The 18,696-nt window shown below is 44.4% G+C and overlaps 8 non-coding genes across 8 annotated transcripts; all 8 read left to right on the top strand.

The window, feature by feature from the left end:
• Nucleotides 1–294: 294 nt before the first annotated feature.
• LOC141231358 (U2 spliceosomal RNA) lies at nucleotides 295–485 on the top strand. The gene has a single exon (XR_012297769.1). It is a non-coding gene; the product is annotated as a U2 spliceosomal RNA (small nuclear RNA).
• A 1,109-nt stretch (nucleotides 486–1,594) lies between these two features.
• LOC141231256 (U2 spliceosomal RNA) lies at nucleotides 1,595–1,785 on the top strand. The gene has a single exon (XR_012297668.1). It is a non-coding gene; the product is annotated as a U2 spliceosomal RNA (small nuclear RNA).
• Nucleotides 1,786–2,897: 1,112 nt separating this feature from the next.
• Nucleotides 2,898–3,088, top strand: LOC141231257 (U2 spliceosomal RNA). Its single transcript, XR_012297669.1, has one exon. It is a non-coding gene; the product is annotated as a U2 spliceosomal RNA (small nuclear RNA).
• Nucleotides 3,089–4,197: 1,109 nt separating this feature from the next.
• LOC141231258 (U2 spliceosomal RNA) lies at nucleotides 4,198–4,388 on the top strand. Its single transcript, XR_012297670.1, has one exon. It is a non-coding gene; the product is annotated as a U2 spliceosomal RNA (small nuclear RNA).
• Nucleotides 4,389–10,769: 6,381 nt separating this feature from the next.
• LOC141231413 (U2 spliceosomal RNA) lies at nucleotides 10,770–10,967 on the top strand. Its single transcript, XR_012297818.1, has one exon. It is a non-coding gene; the product is annotated as a U2 spliceosomal RNA (small nuclear RNA).
• Nucleotides 10,968–12,076: 1,109 nt separating this feature from the next.
• On the top strand, nucleotides 12,077–12,267 carry LOC141231259 (U2 spliceosomal RNA). Its single transcript, XR_012297671.1, has one exon. It is a non-coding gene; the product is annotated as a U2 spliceosomal RNA (small nuclear RNA).
• A 1,112-nt stretch (nucleotides 12,268–13,379) lies between these two features.
• LOC141231261 (U2 spliceosomal RNA) lies at nucleotides 13,380–13,570 on the top strand. Its single transcript, XR_012297674.1, has one exon. It is a non-coding gene; the product is annotated as a U2 spliceosomal RNA (small nuclear RNA).
• A 1,109-nt stretch (nucleotides 13,571–14,679) lies between these two features.
• Nucleotides 14,680–14,870, top strand: LOC141231360 (U2 spliceosomal RNA). The gene has a single exon (XR_012297771.1). It is a non-coding gene; the product is annotated as a U2 spliceosomal RNA (small nuclear RNA).
• Nucleotides 14,871–18,696: the final 3,826 nt, after the last annotated feature.

Raw genomic sequence — 18,696 nt, forward strand, 5'->3', positions numbered from 1 at the left:
AAGGGTAGACAGCTGCTCGTTCCACCCCACCCCCCGCCTTAATTGGTTCTCCTCCCTTCCAACGGTGTTGAGGCGGGTGGGAACAGCAGGGGGTGAGGGTGCTGTGTTTAAAGAGGTGGAGTTATGCAGATCTAAAACGCGTGGATTGCAGCAGCAGCAAGCCGAAAAGTGCAGGCATGTAAGGGATCTAGAGGTTGACAACATGTCTTCTTAACGGGAGTCCAGGAGCTCATCTCCACAAATGGACTCTTCAGGATCCTTGGGTGGCTCCGTAGTTCGAAACCAATTCTGGTTATCGCTTCTCGGCCTTTTGGCTAAGATCAAGTGTAGTATCTTTTCTTATCAGTTTAATATCTGATACGTCCCCTATCTGGGGACCATATATTAAATGGATTTTTAGAACAGGGAGATGGAAAAAGAGCTTGCTCTGTCCACTCCACGCATTGACCTGGTATTGCAGTATCTCCAGGACCGGTGCACCCCTTCTTTAATGCAGTTTCTAAAATCAGAAAGTATTGAATTCAATGTTTTTTGTTCATTTTGCTTGTTTGTCGGATTTTGGGATGGACTCTTTGGCTTTGCTTTTCTTCTCCTCATTGGATTTTTCATGTTCAAAGTTGCAGAAGCCAGATGACAAGCTCATTTTGGTTCAACTTCAGCAACTGTGCATTGCATTGCCATGTAATGTAACGCAATGCTATCTTTCTAGCTCTCCCTCTTTACTTCCTTTTGGATAAACAGACATATTAGGCAAGCATTTTGGAGCTTTCACCTAAATAACTACAGGTGGTGAGATAAGCTGCACAATATAATTGACCTTTCAGTATATTGTTGCACACACACCATCTATTTAGCAAATGCCCTTGTTATCAACAGCAGCCTTTTAAACTCACCTGAGCTAACAGGTATGTGCGCTGGTTACTCTGCTGCGCTTAAAATTTCTTTTTTGGTTTGCTTCAATGCCTTTTCTGAAATGTTGTCTCCCTCTGCTGGAACACTGACTTCTTTCAATTAATGCCTGCAGACTATAAAAGAGAACCCAACCCAAAAAGTTTGGTTGATTAGTCTGTGGCATTCTGTTAAACTGTTGCTTATGGCGGTCTCTGTGAGCTTCTCAGCGACATTCAGCCAGCCAGGTATCCTGCCTGCAGTAGATGGAATGTGGCAATGGAACGCTGGCTGCGCGTGTCATAATAGGCTCTGAGCCTTTATAAACCTGCGCACAGCAGCAGCCACCTTCAGTCTGCTGCTGGACAGCCAGCAGCAGCAGGAGAGGTAAGTAATCAGCAGCCCTCCTGCTAAGGGTAGACAGCTGCTCGTTCCACCCCACCCCCCGCCTTAATTGGTTCTCCTCCCTTCCAACGGTGTTGAGGTGGGTGGGAACAGCAGGGGGTGAGGGTGCTGTGTTTAAAGAGGTGGAGTTATGCAGATCTAAAACGCGTGGATTGCAGCAGCAGCAAGCCGAAAAGTGCAGGCATGTAAGGGATCTAGAGGTTGACAACATGTCTTCTTAACGGGAGTCCAGGAGCTCATCTCCACAAATGGACTCTTCAGGATCCTTGGGTGGCTCCGTAGTTCGAAACCAATTCTGGTTATCGCTTCTCGGCCTTTTGGCTAAGATCAAGTGTAGTATCTGTTCTTATCAGTTTAATATCTGATACGTCCCCTATCTGGGGACCATATATTAAATGGATTTTTAGAACAGGGAGATGGAAAAAGAGCTTGCTCTGTCCACTCCACGCATTGACCTGGTATTGCAGTATCTCCAGGACCGGTGCACCCCTTCTTTAATGCAGTTTCTAAAATCAGAAAGTATTGAATTCAATGTTTTTTGTTCATTTTGCTTGTTTGTCGGATTTTGGGATGGACTCTTTGGCTTTGCTTTTCTTCTCCTCATTGGATTTTTCATGTTCAAAGTTGCAGAAGCCAGATGACAAGCTCATTTTGGTTCAACTTCAGCAACTGTGCATTGCATTGCCATGTAATGTAACGCAATGCTATCTTTCTAGCTCTCCCTCTTTACTTCCTTTTGGATAAACAGACATATTAGGCAAGCATTTTGGAGCTTTCACCTAAATAACTACAGGTGGTGAGATAAGCTGCACAATATAATTGACCTTTCAGTATATTGTTGCACACACACCATCTATTTAGCAAATGCCCTTGTTATCAACAGCAGCCTTTTAAACTCACCTGAGCTAACAGGTATGTGCGCTGGTTACTCTGCTGCGCTTAAAATTTCTTTTTTGGTTTGCTACAATGCCTTTTCTGAAACGTTGTCTCCCTCTGCTGGAACACTGACTTCTTTCAATTAATGCCTGCAGACTATAAAAGAGAACCCAACCCAAAAAGTTTGGTTGATTAGTCTGTGGCATTCTGTTAAACTGTTGCTTATGGCGGTCTCTGTGAGCTTCTCAGCGACATTCAGCCAGCCAGGTATCCTGCCTGCAGTAGATGGAATGTGGCAATGGAACGCTGGCTGCGCATGTCATAATAGGCTCTGAGCCTTTATATACCTGCGCACAGCAGCAGCCACCTTCAGTCTGCTGCTGGACAGCCAGCAGCAGCAGCAGGAGAGGTAAGTAATCAGCAGCCCTCCTGCTAAGGGTAGACAGCTGCTCGTTCCACCCCACCCCCCGCCTTAATTGGTTCTCCTCCCTTCCAACGGTGTTGAGGCGGGTGGGAACAGCAGGGGGTGAGGGTGCTGTGTTTAAAGAGGTGGAGTTATGCAGATCTAAAACGCGTGGATTGCAGCAGCAGCAAGCCGAAAAGTGCAGGCATGTAAGGGATCTAGAGGTTGACAACATGTCTTCTTAACGGGAGTCCAGGAGCTCATCTCCACAAATGGACTCTTCAGGATCCTTGGGTGGCTCCGTAGTTCGAAACCAATTCTGGTTATCGCTTCTCGGCCTTTTGGCTAAGATCAAGTGTAGTATCTGTTCTTATCAGTTTAATATCTGATACGTCCCCTATCTGGGGACCATATATTAAATGGATTTTTAGAACAGGGAGATGGAAAAAGAGCTTGCTCTGTCCACTCCACGCATTGACCTGGTATTGCAGTATCTCCAGGACCGGTGCACCCCTTCTTTAATGCAGTTTCTAAAATCAGAAAGTATTGAATTCAATGTTTTTTGTTCATTTTGCTTGTTTGTCGGATTTTGGGATGGACTCTTTGGCTTTGCTTTTCTTCTCCTCATTGGATTTTTCATGTTCAAAGTTGCAGAAGCCAGATGACAAGCTCATTTTGGTTCAACTTCAGCAACTGTGCATTGCATTGCCATGTAATGTAACGCAATGCTATCTTTCTAGCTCTCCCTCTTTACTTCCTTTTGGATAAACAGACATATTAGGCAAGCATTTTGGAGCTTTCACCTAAATAACTACAGGTGGTGAGATAAGCTGCACAATATAATTGACCTTTCAGTATATTGTTGCACACACACCATCTATTTAGCAAATGCCCTTGTTATCAACAGCAGCCTTTTAAACTCACCTGAGCTAACAGGTATGTGCGCTGGTTACTCTGCTGCGCTTAAAATTTCTTTTTTGGTTTGCTTCAATGCCTTTTCTGAAATGTTGTCTCCCTCTGCTGGAACACTGACTTCTTTCAATTAATGCCTGCAGACTATAAAAGAGAACCCAACCCAAAAAGTTTGGTTGATTAGTCTGTGGCATTCTGTTAAACTGTTGCTTATGGCGGTGTCTGTGAGCTTCTCAGCGACATTCAGCCAGCCAGGTATCCTGCCTGCAGTAGATGGAATGTGGCAATGGAACGCTGGCTGCGCGTGTCATAATAGGCTCTGAGCCTTTATATACCTGCGCACAGCAGCAGCCACCTTCAGTCTGCTGCTGGACAGCCAGCAGCAGCAGGAGAGGTAAGTAATCAGCAGCCCTCCTGCTAAGGGTAGACAGCTGCTCGTTCCACCCCACCCCCCGCCTTAATTGGTTCTCCTCCCTTCCAACGGTGTTGAGGCGGGTGGGAACAGCAGGGGGTGAGGGTGCTGTGTTTAAAGAGGTGGAGTTATGCAGATCTAAAACGCGTGGATTGCAGCAGCAGCAAGCCGAAAAGTGCAGGCATGTAAGGGATCTAGAGGTTGACAACATGTCTTCTTAACGGGAGTCCAGGAGCTCATCTCCACAAATGGACTCTTCAGGATCCTTGGGTGGCTCCGTAGTTCGAAACCAATTCTGGTTATCGCTTCTCGGCCTTTTGGCTAAGATCAAGTGTAGTATCTGTTCTTATCAGTTTAATATCTGATACGTCCCCTATCTGGGGACCATATATTAAATGGATTTTTAGAACAGGGAGATGGAAAAAGAGCTTGCTCTGTCCACTCCACGCATTGACCTGGTATTGCAGTATCTCCAGGACCGGTGCACCCCTTCTTTAATGCAGTTTCTAAAATCAGAAAGTATTGAATTCAATGTTTTTTGTTCATTTTGCTTGTTTGTCGGATTTTGGGATGGACTCTTTGGCTTTGCTTTTCTTCTCCTCATTGGATTTTTCATGTTCAAAGTTGCAGAAGCCAGATGACAAGCTCATTTTGGTTCAACTTCAGCAACTGTGCATTGCATTGCCATGTAATGTAACGCAATGCTATCTTTCTAGCTCTCCCTCTTTACTTCCTTTTGGATAAACAGACATATTAGGCAAGCATTTTGGAGCTTTCACCTAAATAACTACAGGTGGTGAGATAAGCTGCACAATATAATTGACCTTTCAGTATATTGTTGCACACACACCATCTATTTAGCAAATGCCCTTGTTATCAACAGCAGCCTTTTAAACTCACCTGAGCTAACAGGTATGTGCGCTGGTTACTCTGCTGCGCTTAAAATTTCTTTTTTGGTTTGCTACAATGCCTTTTCTGAAACGTTGTCTCCCTCTGCTGGAACACTGACTTCTTTCAATTAATGCCTGCAGACTATAAAAGAGAACCCAACCCAAAAAGTTTGGTTGATTAGTCTGTGGCATTCTGTTAAACTGTTGCTTATGGCGGTCTCTGTGAGCTTCTCAGCGACATTCAGCCAGCCAGGTATCCTGCCTGCAGTAGATGGAATGTGGCAATGGAACGCTGGCTGCGCGTGTCATAATAGGCTCTGAGCCTTTATATACCTGCGCACAGCAGCAGCCACCTTCAGTCTGCTGCTGGACAGCCAGCAGCAGCAGGAGAGGTAAGTAATCAGCAGCCCTCCTGCTAAGGGTAGACAGCTGCTCGTTCCACCCCACCCCCCGCCTTAATTGGTTCTCCTCCCTTCCAACGGTGTTGAGGCGGGTGGGAACAGCAGGGGGTGAGGGTGCTGTGTTTAAAGAGGTGGAGTTATGCAGATCTAAAACGCGTGGATTGCAGCAGCAGCAAGCCGAAAAGTGCAGGCATGTAAGGGATCTAGAGGTTGACAACATGTCTTCTTAACGGGAGTCCAGGAGCTCATCTCCACAAATGGACTCTTCAGGATCCTTGGGTGGCTCCGTAGTTCGAAACCAATTCTGGTTATCGCTTCTCGGCCTTTTGGCTGAGACCAAGTGCTTCACAGCAGGAGGTTTCAGTTGAAGGGCACTCAGGTACCCCTCTCCTTGGCCTGGCAGGATCGTCCACTTCGGTGGGCTTCACCTGCCTGCTGCTATTAGGGAGAGGGATTAGTCCTAGGGTAACGGGCAGCGATCCCCCAGCCTTCAGGTGCTTTATCTCAAAGCTCTGAAGGCGCAGATTGCAGGCGGTTGCAATTTGCATTTTGTTGCGCCATACCATGGAGGTTGACCCCAACCTCGTGCCTCTATATGCAAGGCTTAAGAACACCATAAGGGTCCGCTTTACGGCTGGTGGTTCCGATATGCGGAATCTGGGATATGTAGTCCAGGACGTGCTTGAGAAACTGCTCCACGTCAGAACCAACGAAATCCTTTCTATCCAGGATTATCCTCGACGTGGAGATTATGATGTAACCTTTACTGGCGAAGGTATTTTCAAAGATGTTTTGTCCAGAGTTAAGTCAGTAGAAAATAGCCCTGGTCTAAAAGGGATTCAGATCATCGAGCACGTCCTGGATGAGGTAAAGATGGTGGTTGTGAAAATCTTCTCACCCTTCATAACAGCACCAGAGGTTATTTCCTTTTTGTCAGTTTATTTTAAAAGTGTGAAATTGATTGGGAAAGTGTTGAATGAGTTTAACATCTGGACCTCAAAATGGAAGTTTTTAGTAAAATGTGAAAGAGACCCTAAATTCCCTGGAGATGTGAGACTTCCTCCAGCTCGATTTAAAATAGGGCAAACTAATGGGGATTTTTTTTTCTCAGGAATGCCACTTTTCTGTAGGTATTGTGGTCTCTATGGGCACTCTAAGGATAGTTGTGGTGCCACTTGTAGAAATTGTGCCATTACTGAACATGACACAAAGGAGTGCCCAAATGAAAAAAAATGCTCTTTTTGTCGGACACCTGGTCATTTCTATTTTTCTTGCCCTCACAGGTTCAGAGAGGATGAACAAAAACAAAAGGAGAAGTCCAAGACATCCGGGAATGGACGGGCCAATCAGACCACCCCTCAGGAGGAGGAACAACAACCTGGAGCCTCGGGAGGTGATAAGGGCGCTTCGACTAGTAACAATCCCTCCGAGTCAATGACAGGTAACTCACAGGAGCCCAGGAGCTGGCTGAAAGACCATAAGGAGGCTAAAAGGAAGGCTGAGAAAGATCATAAAGGGGCGGTCGGTAAGGCCAAAAAAGAGCGCCAAAAGGCTGACACCGAGCCCAAAATTCCCACTGGGTCTCACGAGAGCGAGGGCGGTACGTGGCATTTGGTGAGGTCTCATAATAAGAAAAAGAATGGTTCCGTGGAGGTGGCTAATAGGGAGGAGATGGATACATCCCCTCACGGGGGTGTAGACTCTGGAATCCCGAGGTCCCGGGGCTCTGCTGCCCCAGGTGGGGCCCCGAACCTGGCTGCCTCCGGGGACTCTGAGGCTCCGCCATGTGCGCAGCCTGCCCCTGTGTTACGACCCTCTGCGGGTCAGCAGGGGAGTGCGGAGCCTCTCGGAGACCCACCTGACGAGGACCTAAATGGTCAGCCTATGGAGACCCAGTGTAACCTTTCTCTCAATATCCTTCCGAGCTACACCCCAGTAGCGTCGGGTCTTAATTTAAGTGAATGTTCCTTCTCCGATGATGAAGACTCTTTGATAACGGTGGATTCAGAAGAGGGCGTTGGTGAAAGTCCAAGTGGTCTGATCCGTCCATCGGATAGGTAAAGTCCAGTTTTTGTTTCTTCCTAACCATTTGTTATGATGGCTGACATTAGTGGTGTTTCCCTCAATGTGAGAGGCATAGGATCCAAGACCAGAAGAGCTACTGTTTTACATTTTTTAACCTGTTTTACAGCTTCTGTTTTCTTTTTACAAGAATGTCATATCCCTCATAAGATTTCTTACAAAAAATATAAGGAAGAGTGGAAACATGGTCCATCGGTCTGGTCTGGATCAAATGAAACCGGATCAGCCGGGGTAGCTATACTTTTTAAGGGAAATGTGTCTATTGATTTTATCCAAGATATTTTACCGGGTCGTATTCTTTTAGTTAAGGCTTTTATTGATGGGACAAGATGGCAGTTTTTAAATTTTTATGGGTCACCTGATAAAAATGAAAGGGCTGATATGCTGGAAATTTTACCTTTATTTATTAACATTTCTGAACCTTTTATCCTGGCAGGTGATTTTAATTGTATTTTAAAAGGCGAAAGCCGACGCTCCGGTTCCGTGAGTAGAAATTATGACAAAACGTCTGGAATGTTAAGCAATATTATAAATGATTGTAAATTAACTGATGTGTATAAAGAATGTAACAAGGATAGCCCTATAGACGCTGGTTTCACCTGGAGCAATTCTACATGTAGCTCCAGGATAGATTTTGTTTTAGGTTCAGAAAAAATACTGCCAGTGAAATGTGAAGTTTTAACTAATATTCTCTCAGATCACAAGGTTTTATCTTTTAGAGTGAGGATTAATGGAAAGAAGAAATGTGGTAAGAAATCTTGGAAATTGAATGTGTCCCTTTTAAAAGATCCACAAATTTTATCGGATTTTATTGAGTTTTATGTAAAGTGTAGAAAAAGGAAAAACCCCAATATTTCTTTTAGCTCCTGGTGGGATAGAATGAAAATAAACATTAAAGATTTCTTTATAAAGAAAAGCATACAAAAAGCTAAAGAAAAGTTTGAGATCTATAATTTTCTTAATATCAGGTTACAGACATTGTACAAATTCAAAGACAATGGTCTGGATGTAGGTAATGATATATTGAGTCTTAAAGGAGAAATTTCAAAGTGGTTGGAACAAAAAGGAAAAGAACTGATTTTTCGTTCAAAGGTAAAACACGTAGAAGAGGATGAGACTTGTTCCAGGTATTTTTTTAAGAAAAACAAACAGGCGAAAACAATAATTGATAACATAGATGGAGATAATAATATCAACGTTATATTGGATAAGGTAAATGTCTATTTTAATGATCTTTTTAATGTAAAAACTGTAGACCATGATTTAATACACACTTTCCTGGGGGAGATCAAGTCCACCCTAGATGCTGATGCCCAAAGTTTTTTATCCCAACCTCTATGTGAGGAAGAGATTTTAGAAACCATGAAGAGTTTTAAAAATGGTAAAGTGCCCGGCCCTGATGGTATCCCCATAGAGTTTTATATAAGTTTTTATGATATTTTAAAAGATGATTTGTTTAATTTGTTTTCCGAAGTTTTTAATAATAAGGTTTTACTCAACTCATGGAAGAAAGGTGAGGTATCACTACTATACAAAAAAGGTGACAAAACGGATCTTAAAAACTGGAGGCCGATAACTCTTTTAAATAGTGATTACAAAATTATGGCTAAGATCTGTGCAAATCGGTTGAAAAAAGTGATACATAAAGTAATTCATGCAAATCAGGTATGCGGGGTACCTGGGCGTAGTATCTGGGACAATTTAAACCTGGTGAAAGATTGTATTGAAGATGTAAAAACCAGAAAGACAAAGATGTCAATCCTAGCGGTGGATTTTGAGAAAGCTTTTGACCGCGTGTCTCATTTTTATCTTTTTAAAGTTTTAGAAAAAATGGGCATTCCGGGTGGGTTTTTATTGTCTCTTAAAGCTTTTTATAATGATTGTACGAGTAAGATTTTAGTTAATGGTTTTAAAACAAAAGAGGTAGTTTTAAAATCAGGGGTGAAGCAGGGTTGCCCTTTGTCCCCCCTGCTTTTTATATGTGCTATAGAACCCCTTTTATGTACAATACGCCGGGATAAGCAAATATGTGGAGTACCCTTACCCGGAGGGAACGGTCTACAAGTTAAAGTTGTAAGCTATATGGATGATGTAGCAGTGTTTGGATGTGATGTACCTTCAATACAAAAAACGATAAGCCAAATTCAGTCTTTTTGTACAGTTTCCGGTTTTAAAATTAATCTTACTAAATGTAATATTTTAAATGTCGGGGGGATGAGTTTACATGATGTACCAATTGCAGTTACAGATTCCATTACTATTTTAGGTGTTTCTTTTAATGAATCTAATAATGGTTTTAATAGCTGGGATGCGGCAGCACAGAAAATTAATCAGAAAATCTGCATGTGGAATATGAGAAAGCTGTCAATGGAAGGTAAAGTTCTGATTGTAAAAATGGTGATATTACCTATCCTGTTATATCTTAGTTTGGTGTTCCCCCCTCCTACAAATTTGTTGAAACGAATTACAAAAGTATGTTTTACCTTTTTTTGGGGCTCAAAAATGGAGAAACTCAAAAGAGAAATTGTGACAAAGCCAAAGGTTAAAGGTGGGAAAGATTTCCCTGTTTTAGATAAGTTTCTTTTAATACATTTTTTCTGTTTCTGTTTTAAAACCCTTTTTAAAGATAATTACCTTTCCTATTTTATGCGTTTTAACACTGGTTTTCTCATGAGAAGGTTTGGTTGGTTTGAAACGGTTTTATCCTTTCCTTATGCTTTTAACCTGCCTGCACATTATGAGATTTTAAAGAAAATTATTCTTGATTTTAATTTGAATAAGAAACAGACAGGGGATCTATGTAACAGCAAGACACTACTCAAACAAATTAGTACTGATGTGACGTTGTGTGATATTGAACGTTATGATGATGACAAAACTGTACACATATGGAAAATGATTAACGCCCCTTATCTTTTTAATGTACAGAAAGACATGTCTTGGAGCTGCGCACACCACTGTCTTCCTTGCCGGGCATTCCAGTACAGAAGAGGTTTTGTGAGGTCTGCCATCTGCCCAAGAGAAGGTTGTCAAGAAGAAGAGACAGTGAAGCATCTTTTATGGACTTGTGCTTTTGCTAAAGAGTTCTGGAGAAGATTAATCCCCCTGCTGGAGAAAATGGTGGACCTCAAGGACTTTAATTTTGCATCAGTGTTATATGGTCTTCTGGAATGCCCAACAATGGACCAAAAAATAATGGCGTGGAAGACAGTGAATTGTGCCAAGATAGCGCTCTGGAATGCTAGAAATATTGCTGTTTTTAAACATGAAATGTTACCAGTAGATGATGTTTTAGCCTTTTGTAAAAGTGAAATGTACATATACTATTTATTGGACAGGAAAAAGAATGTAAAGTTGGCAGGCAAATGGCTTTTTAACCTATGGAATATTTGAAGTCTTGTAAAATTTGCTGTGATGGAATTTTTATTTTTCTTTGAAGTCCCGAAAGTGTAATGTGGATGTAATGGTTTTATTTCTGTAATTTGTTAAATTTTAAATAAACGGTTTTTATCCCCATGTGGGGGATAGCCAAATTAAAAAAAAAATCTGTTCTTATCAGTTTAATATCTGATACGTCCCCTATCTGGGGACCATATATTAAATGGATTTTTAGAACAGGGAGATGGAAAAAGAGCTTGCTCTGTCCACTCCACGCATTGACCTGGTATTGCAGTATCTCCAGGACCGGTGCACCCCTTCTTTAATGCAGTTTCTAAAATCAGAAAGTATTGAATTCAATGTTTTTTGTTCATTTTGCTTGTTTGTCGGTTTTTGGGATGGACTCTTTGGCTTTGCTTTTCTTCTCCTCATTGGATTTTTCATGTTCAAAGTTGCAGAAGCCAGATGACAAGCTCATTTTGGTTCAACTTCAGCAACTGTGCATTGCATTGCCATGTAATGTAACGCAATGCTATCTTTCTAGCTCTCCCTCTTTACTTCCTTTTGGATAAACAGACATATTAGGCAAGCATTTTGGAGCTTTCACCTAAATAACTACAGGTGGTGAGATAAGCTGCACAATATAATTGACCTTTCAGTATATTGTTGCACACACACCATCTATTTAGCAAATGCCCTTGTTATCAACAGCAGCCTTTTAAACTCACCTGAGCTAACAGGTATGTGCGCTGGTTACTCTGCTGCGCTTAAAATTTCTTTTTTGGTTTGCTACAATGCCTTTTCTGAAACGTTGTCTCCCTCTGCTGGAACACTGACTTCTTTCAATTAATGCCTGCAGACTATAAAAGAGAACCCAACCCAAAAAGTTTGGTTGATTAGTCTGTGGCATTCTGTTAAACTGTTGCTTATGGCGGTCTCTGTGAGCTTCTCAGCGACATTCAGCCAGCCAGGTATCCTGCCTGCAGTAGATGGAATGTGACAATGGAACGCTGGCTGCGCGTGTCATAATAGGCTCTGAGCCTTTATATACCTGCGCACAGCAGCAGCCACCTTCAGTCTGCTGCTGGACAGCCAGCAGCAGCAGGAGAGGTAAGTAATCAGCAGCCCTCCTGCTAAGGGTAGACAGCTGCTCGTTCCACCCCACCCCCCGCCTTAATTGGTTCTCCTCCCTTCCAACGGTGTTGAGGCGGGTGGGAACAGCAGGGGGTGAGGGTGCTGTGTTTAAAGAGGTGGAGTTATGCAGATCTAAAACGCGTGGATTGCAGCAGCAGCAAGCCGAAAAGTGCAGGCATGTAAGGGATCTAGAGGTTGACAACATGTCTTCTTAACGGGAGTCCAGGAGCTCATCTCCACAAATGGACTCTTCAGGATCCTTGGGTGGCTCCGTAGTTCGAAACCAATTCTGGTTATCGCTTCTCGGCCTTTTGGCTAAGATCAAGTGTAGTATCTGTTCTTATCAGTTTAATATCTGATACGTCCCCTATCTGGGGACCATATATTAAATGGATTTTTAGAACAGGGAGATGGAAAAAGAGCTTGCTCTGTCCACTCCACGCATTGACCTGGTATTGCAGTATCTCCAGGACCGGTGCACCCCTTCTTTAATGCAGTTTCTAAAATCAGAAAGTATTGAATTCAATGTTTTTTGTTCATTTTGCTTGTTTGTCGGATTTTGGGATGGACTCTTTGGCTTTGCTTTTCTTCTCCTCATTGGATTTTTCATGTTCAAAGTTGCAGAAGCCAGATGACAAGCTCATTTTGGTTCAACTTCAGCAACTGTGCATTGCATTGCCATGTAATGTAACGCAATGCTATCTTTCTAGCTCTCCCTCTTTACTTCCTTTTGGATAAACAGACATATTAGGCAAGCATTTTGGAGCTTTCACCTAAATAACTACAGGTGGTGAGATAAGCTGCACAATATAATTGACCTTTCAGTATATTGTTGCACACACACCATCTATTTAGCAAATGCCCTTGTTATCAACAGCAGCCTTTTAAACTCACCTGAGCTAACAGGTATGTGCGCTGGTTACTCTGCTGCGCTTAAAATTTCTTTTTTGGTTTGCTACAATGCCTTTTCTGAAACGTTGTCTCCCTCTGCTGGAACACTGACTTCTTTCAATTAATGCCTGCAGACTATAAAAGAGAACCCAACCCAAAAAGTTTGGTTGATTAGTCTGTGGCATTCTGTTAAACTGTTGCTTATGGCGGTCTCTGTGAGCTTCTCAGCGACATTCAGCCAGCCAGGTATCCTGCCTGCAGTAGATGGAATGTGGCAATGGAACGCTGGCTGCGCGTGTCATAATAGGCTCTGAGCCTTTATATACCTGCGCACAGCAGCAGCCACCTTCAGTCTGCTGCTGGACAGCCAGCAGCAGCAGCAGGAGAGGTAAGTAATCAGCAGCCCTCCTGCTAAGGGTAGACAGCTGCTCGTTCCACCCCACCCCCCGCCTTAATTGGTTCTCCTCCCTTCCAACGGTGTTGAGGCGGGTGGGAACAGCAGGGGGTGAGGGTGCTGTGTTTAAAGAGGTGGAGTTATGCAGATCTAAAACGCGTGGATTGCAGCAGCAGCAAGCCGAAAAGTGCAGGCATGTAAGGGATCTAGAGGTTGACAACATGTCTTCTTAACGGGAGTCCAGGAGCTCATCTCCACAAATGGACTCTTCAGGATCCTTGGGTGGCTCCGTAGTTCGAAACCAATTCTGGTTATCGCTTCTCGGCCTTTTGGCTAAGATCAAGTGTAGTATCTGTTCTTATCAGTTTAATATCTGATACGTCCCCTATCTGGGGACCATATATTAAATGGATTTTTAGAACAGGGAGATGGAAAAAGAGCTTGCTCTGTCCACTCCACGCATTGACCTGGTATTGCAGTATCTCCAGGACCGGTGCACCCCTTCTTTAATGCAGTTTCTAAAATCAGAAAGTATTGAATTCAATGTTTTTTGTTCATTTTGCTTGTTTGTCGGATTTTGGGATGGACTCTTTGGCTTTGCTTTTCTTCTCCTCATTGGATTTTTCATGTTCAAAGTTGCAGAAGCCAGATGACAAGCTCATTTTGGTTCAACTTCAGCAACTGTGCATTGCATTGCCATGTAATGTAACGCAATGCTATCTTTCTAGCTCTCCCTCTTTACTTCCTTTTGGATAAACAGACATATTAGGCAAGCATTTTGGAGCTTTCACCTAAATAACTACAGGTGGTGAGATAAACTGCACAATATAATTGACCTTTCAGTATATTGTTGCACACACACCATCTATTTAGCAAATGCCCTTGTTATCAACAGCAGCCTTTTAAACTCACCTGAGCTAACAGGTATGTGCGCTGGTTACTCTGCTGCGCTTAAAATTTCTTTTTTGGTTTGCTACAATGCCTTTTCTGAAACGTTGTCTCCCTCTGCTGGAACACTGACTTCTTTCAATTAATGCCTGCAGACTATAAAAGAGAACCCAACCCAAAAAGTTTGGTTGATTAGTCTGTGGCATTCTGTTAAACTGTTGCTTATGGCGGTCTCTGTGAGCTTCTCAGTGACATTCAGCCAGCCAGGTATCCTGCCTGCAGTAGATGGAATGTGGCAATGGAACGCTGGCTGCGCGTGTGATAATAGGCTCTGAGCCTTTATATACCTGCGCACAGCAGCAGCCACCTTCAGTCTGCTGCTGGACAGCCAGCAGCAGCAGGAGAGGTAAGTAATCAGCAGCCCTCCTGCTAAGGGTAGACAGCTGCTCGTTCCACCCCACCCCCCGCCTTAATTGGTTCTCCTCCCTTCCAACGGTGTTGAGGCGGGTGGGAACAGCAGGGGGTGAGGGTGCTGTGTTTAAAGAGGTGGAGTTATGCAGATCTAAAACGCGTGGATTGCAGCAGCAGCAAGCCGAAAAGTGCAGGCATGTAAGGGATCTAGAGGTTGACAACATGTCTTCTTAACGGGAGTCCAGGAGCTCATCTCCACAAATGGACTCTTCAGGATCCTTGGGTGGCTCCGTAGTTCGAAACCAATTCTGGTTATCGCTTCTCGGCCTTTTGGCTAAGATCAAGTGTAGTATCTGTTCTTATCAGTTTAATATCTGATACGTCCCCTATCTGCGGACCATATATTAAATGGATTTTTAGAACAGGGAGATGGAAAAAGAGCTTGCTCTGTCCACTCCACGCATTGACCTGGTATTGCAGTATCTCCAGGACCGGTGCACCCCTTCTTTAATGCAGTTTCTAAAATCAGAAAGTATTGAATTCAATGTTTTTTGTTCATTTTGCTTGTTTGTCGGATTTTGGGATGGACTCTTTGGCTTTGCTTTTCTTCTCCTCATTGGATTTTTCATGTTCAAAGTTGCAGAAGCCAGATGACAAGCTCATTTTGGTTCAACTTCAGCAACTGTGCATTGCATTGCCATGTAATGTAACGCAATGCTATCTTTCTAGCTCTCCCTCTTTACTTCCTTTTGGATAAACAGACATATTAGGCAAGCATTTTGGAGCTTTCACCTAAATAACTACAGGTGGTGAGATAAGCTGCACAATATAATTGACCTTTCAGTATATTGTTGCACACACACCATCTATTTAGCAAATGCCCTTGTTATCAACAGAAGCCTTTTAAACTCACCTGAGCTAACAGGTATGTGCGCTGGTTACTCTGCTGCGCTTAAAATTTCTTTTTTGGTTTGCTACAATGCCTTTTCTGAAACGTTGTCTCCCTCTGCTGGAACACTGACTTCTTTCAATTAATGCCTGCAGACTATAAAAGAGAACCCAACCCAAAAAGTTTGGTTGATTAGTCTGTGGCATTCTGTTAAACTGTTGCTTATGGCGGTCTCTGTGAGCTTCTCAGCGACACTCAGCCAGCCAGGTATCCTGCCTGCAGTAGATGGAATGTGGCAATGGAACGCTGGCTGCGCGTGTCATAATAGGCTCTGAGCCTTTATATACCTGCTGCCACGCTGTCACTGTATACTGGAGGTAGGGGGCCTAAGCTGACCCTAAGCTGGGGCCCTGACTAATCCCTCAACCTGGAGGTACTGTTAAAGGTACAGAGGTCCAGGCCGCCAGCGTAACCCCTACCTCCTGAAGATCCCTGCACCTCAGTAATCTAGTCCTGAGAAGGACCCCGATCACAACCAAAGGGAACAAGAAATAATATGCCCAAACACAGTATTTAGACGAACGAGACAGTACAAGGGAAAAACCAAAACCACCTTGCATACAAACAACTTCTCAACTACAACAGAGGGAAAACCAACGGGAAAGGAGATAAATGATAAAGCGAGGAAAGGGAAAAAACACTTCCAAATACACTTATCTCAGCAACTCCAAACACCACGATCCGCTCTGTCAGTCTGAATGAAATGCTTTCACCGACACCTCCCAAACAGACCAGCAGGTATATGAAGGAGTCTCACTACAGAAGTATTGATTGCAGCTGGGCGAGGCTGGACCTCATCTAGCCCAGAGAGAGAGAGAGAATTAACTCCCTCACTGCCGAGAAACACAAAGCACCAACAAGTCAGCTGCGAGAAGTCAGGCTGTGTACTCGTGACGATCTTCGTGGCAACACACCCGTGACAGTACCCCCCCTTCTACGAGGGGCCTCCGGACCCTCAGGGCCAGGTTTATCCGGGTGAGTCGTGTGGAAGGCCCGAACTAACCGGTCTGCGTTAATATCCGACGCAGGAACCCACATCCTCTCCTCAGGACCATACCCCTTCCAATGAACCAGGTACTGAAGGGACCGGCGATTAAAGCATGAATCAATGACCCTCGATACCTGGAACTCCAAGTTACCATTGACAACCACTGGAGGGGGAGGTAAAAGTGACGGTACCACCGGCGCCACATACCTCTTAAGCAATGATCTGTGAAACACGTTGTGAATTTTAAACGTAGGGGGGAGGTCAAGATGGAATGCCACCGGATTAATAATAGAACTGATTCTGTACGGCCCGATGAACCTGGGACCCAGTTTCCAGGAGGGAACCTTAAGTTTTATATTCCTGGTAGACAACCATACCCGATCGTTCACACTTAGGTCCGGACCAGACACTCTCCTCCTATCAGCCATACGTTTGTATCGGTTCCCCATAGTATTCAGATTCTTCAGCACCCCTCTCCATACTGAAGCGAGTGATGAGGAAAATCGTTCCTCCTCAGGAACCCCCGAAGAGCCCCCCCCACTGAAAGTACAAAACTGGGGGTGAAAACCATATGCCCCAAAAAACGGGGACTTACCAGTGGACTCGCTCCGCCTATTATTAAGAGCAAACTCTGCCAGAGGTAAGAAAGAAGCCCAGTCCTCCTGGTTCTCTGACACAAAACACCGGAGATATGTCTCCAAGCTCTGGTTCATACGTTCCGTCTGACCATTGGTCTGAGGATGAAAAGCCGATGAGAATGACAACTGCATCCCCCGCCGTGCACAAAACGCCTTCCAGAACTTAGACACAAACTGAGACCCCCGATCAGACACCACCTCGGAGGGTACCCCGTGAAGCCTCACAATCTCCCCAATGAACACCTGCGCAAGAGTTTTAGCATTAGGGAGAGCCGGAAGAGCGATAAATTGTGCCATCTTGCTGAACCTGTCCACTACAACGAGTATGACCGTTTTACCCGAAGACGGAGGGAGGTCCGTAATAAAGTCCATAGACAGATGAGTCCAAGGACGCGCCAGGATCTTCAAAGGTAAGAGGGCCCCAGACGGACGGGTATGTGAGGTCTTAGAGCGCACACAAACCCCACAGGACGCGACAAAAGTTACCACCTCCTTATGTAAATTAGGCCACCAAAACCGACGCGAGAGGAGATCCACAGTTGCTTTACTCCCCGGGTGTCCTGCAAAAACTGAGTTATGGTGTGCCTCGATCACCTTTTGTCGCAACTGATCTGGAACAAACAATCTCCCTGGAGGTCCAACAGGGGCGTCCCCCTGAGCCTCCAATACCTCCTCCTCCAGCTCAGAGCATACTGCCGAAACCACCACCCCCTCCTGAAGGATAGGAATCGGGTCGTCCGTATTCCCGGCCCCCGGGAAACTACGAGATAAGGCATCCGCCTTTACATTTTTTGACCCAGGACGATATGTAACGACAAAATTAAACCTGGTAAAAAACAATGACCACCTAGCTTGTCTGGGATTCAGACGTTTCGCGGACTCCAGATATAGCAGGTTCTTGTGATCGGTGATGACGGTGACCGGATGAACTGCCCCCTCCAGAAAATGGCGCCACTCCTCAAAAGCTAACTTAATGGCCAAGAGTTCCCTATTGCCGACATCGTAATTCCTCTCCGCGGACGACAATTTTTTAGAGAAAAAGGCGCACGGATGCCACTTACCAGGGGACGAACCCTGTGACAATACTGCTCCCACCCCTACCTCGGAAGCGTCTACCTCTACAATGAATGTCTGAGACGCATCAGGTTGAATGAGTATGGGCGCCGAGGCAAAACATTTTTTCAAAGAGGAGAATGCTTGACAAGCCTTGTCAGACCACCTAGAAAAATCCGTCCCCTTTTTAGTCATGTCAGTGAGAGGCTTAACCATGGACGAGAAATTACGAATGAACTTTCGGTAATAATTAGCAAACCCCAGGAAACGTTGTAGTGCCTTAAGATTCTCTCTCCGATCCCACTCAAGAACTGCCCGCACTTTCCCAGGGTCCATACGAAAACCGGACGCTGAAACCAGAAAACCTAAAAACTGGAGTTCCTGTACGGCGAACACACACTTTTCCCACTTGGCATACAGCTTATTATCCCGCAAGATCTGTAACACCTGCCTAACGTGCTCCTGATGAGACACCAGATCCGGCGAGTAAATTAGGATATCATCCAGATATATGACAACAAACTGTCCCACCAAGCGGCGAAAAATGTCATTAACAAAGTGTTGGAACACCGCCGGGGCATTAGTCAGCCCGAATGGCATGACAAGGTTCTCATAATGCCCCTCCGGAGTGTTAAACGCCGTCTTCCACTCATCCCCCTCCTTCATCCTAATCAGATTGTACGCCCCCCTGAGATCCAACTTA

Source organism: Phyllobates terribilis, unplaced genomic scaffold (assembly GCF_046119375.1).
Source record: "Phyllobates terribilis strain yellow unplaced genomic scaffold, ASM4611937v1 Scaffold_505__1_contigs__length_1300667, whole genome shotgun sequence".
In the NCBI taxonomy this organism is placed as follows: domain Eukaryota; kingdom Metazoa; phylum Chordata; class Amphibia; order Anura; family Dendrobatidae; genus Phyllobates; species Phyllobates terribilis.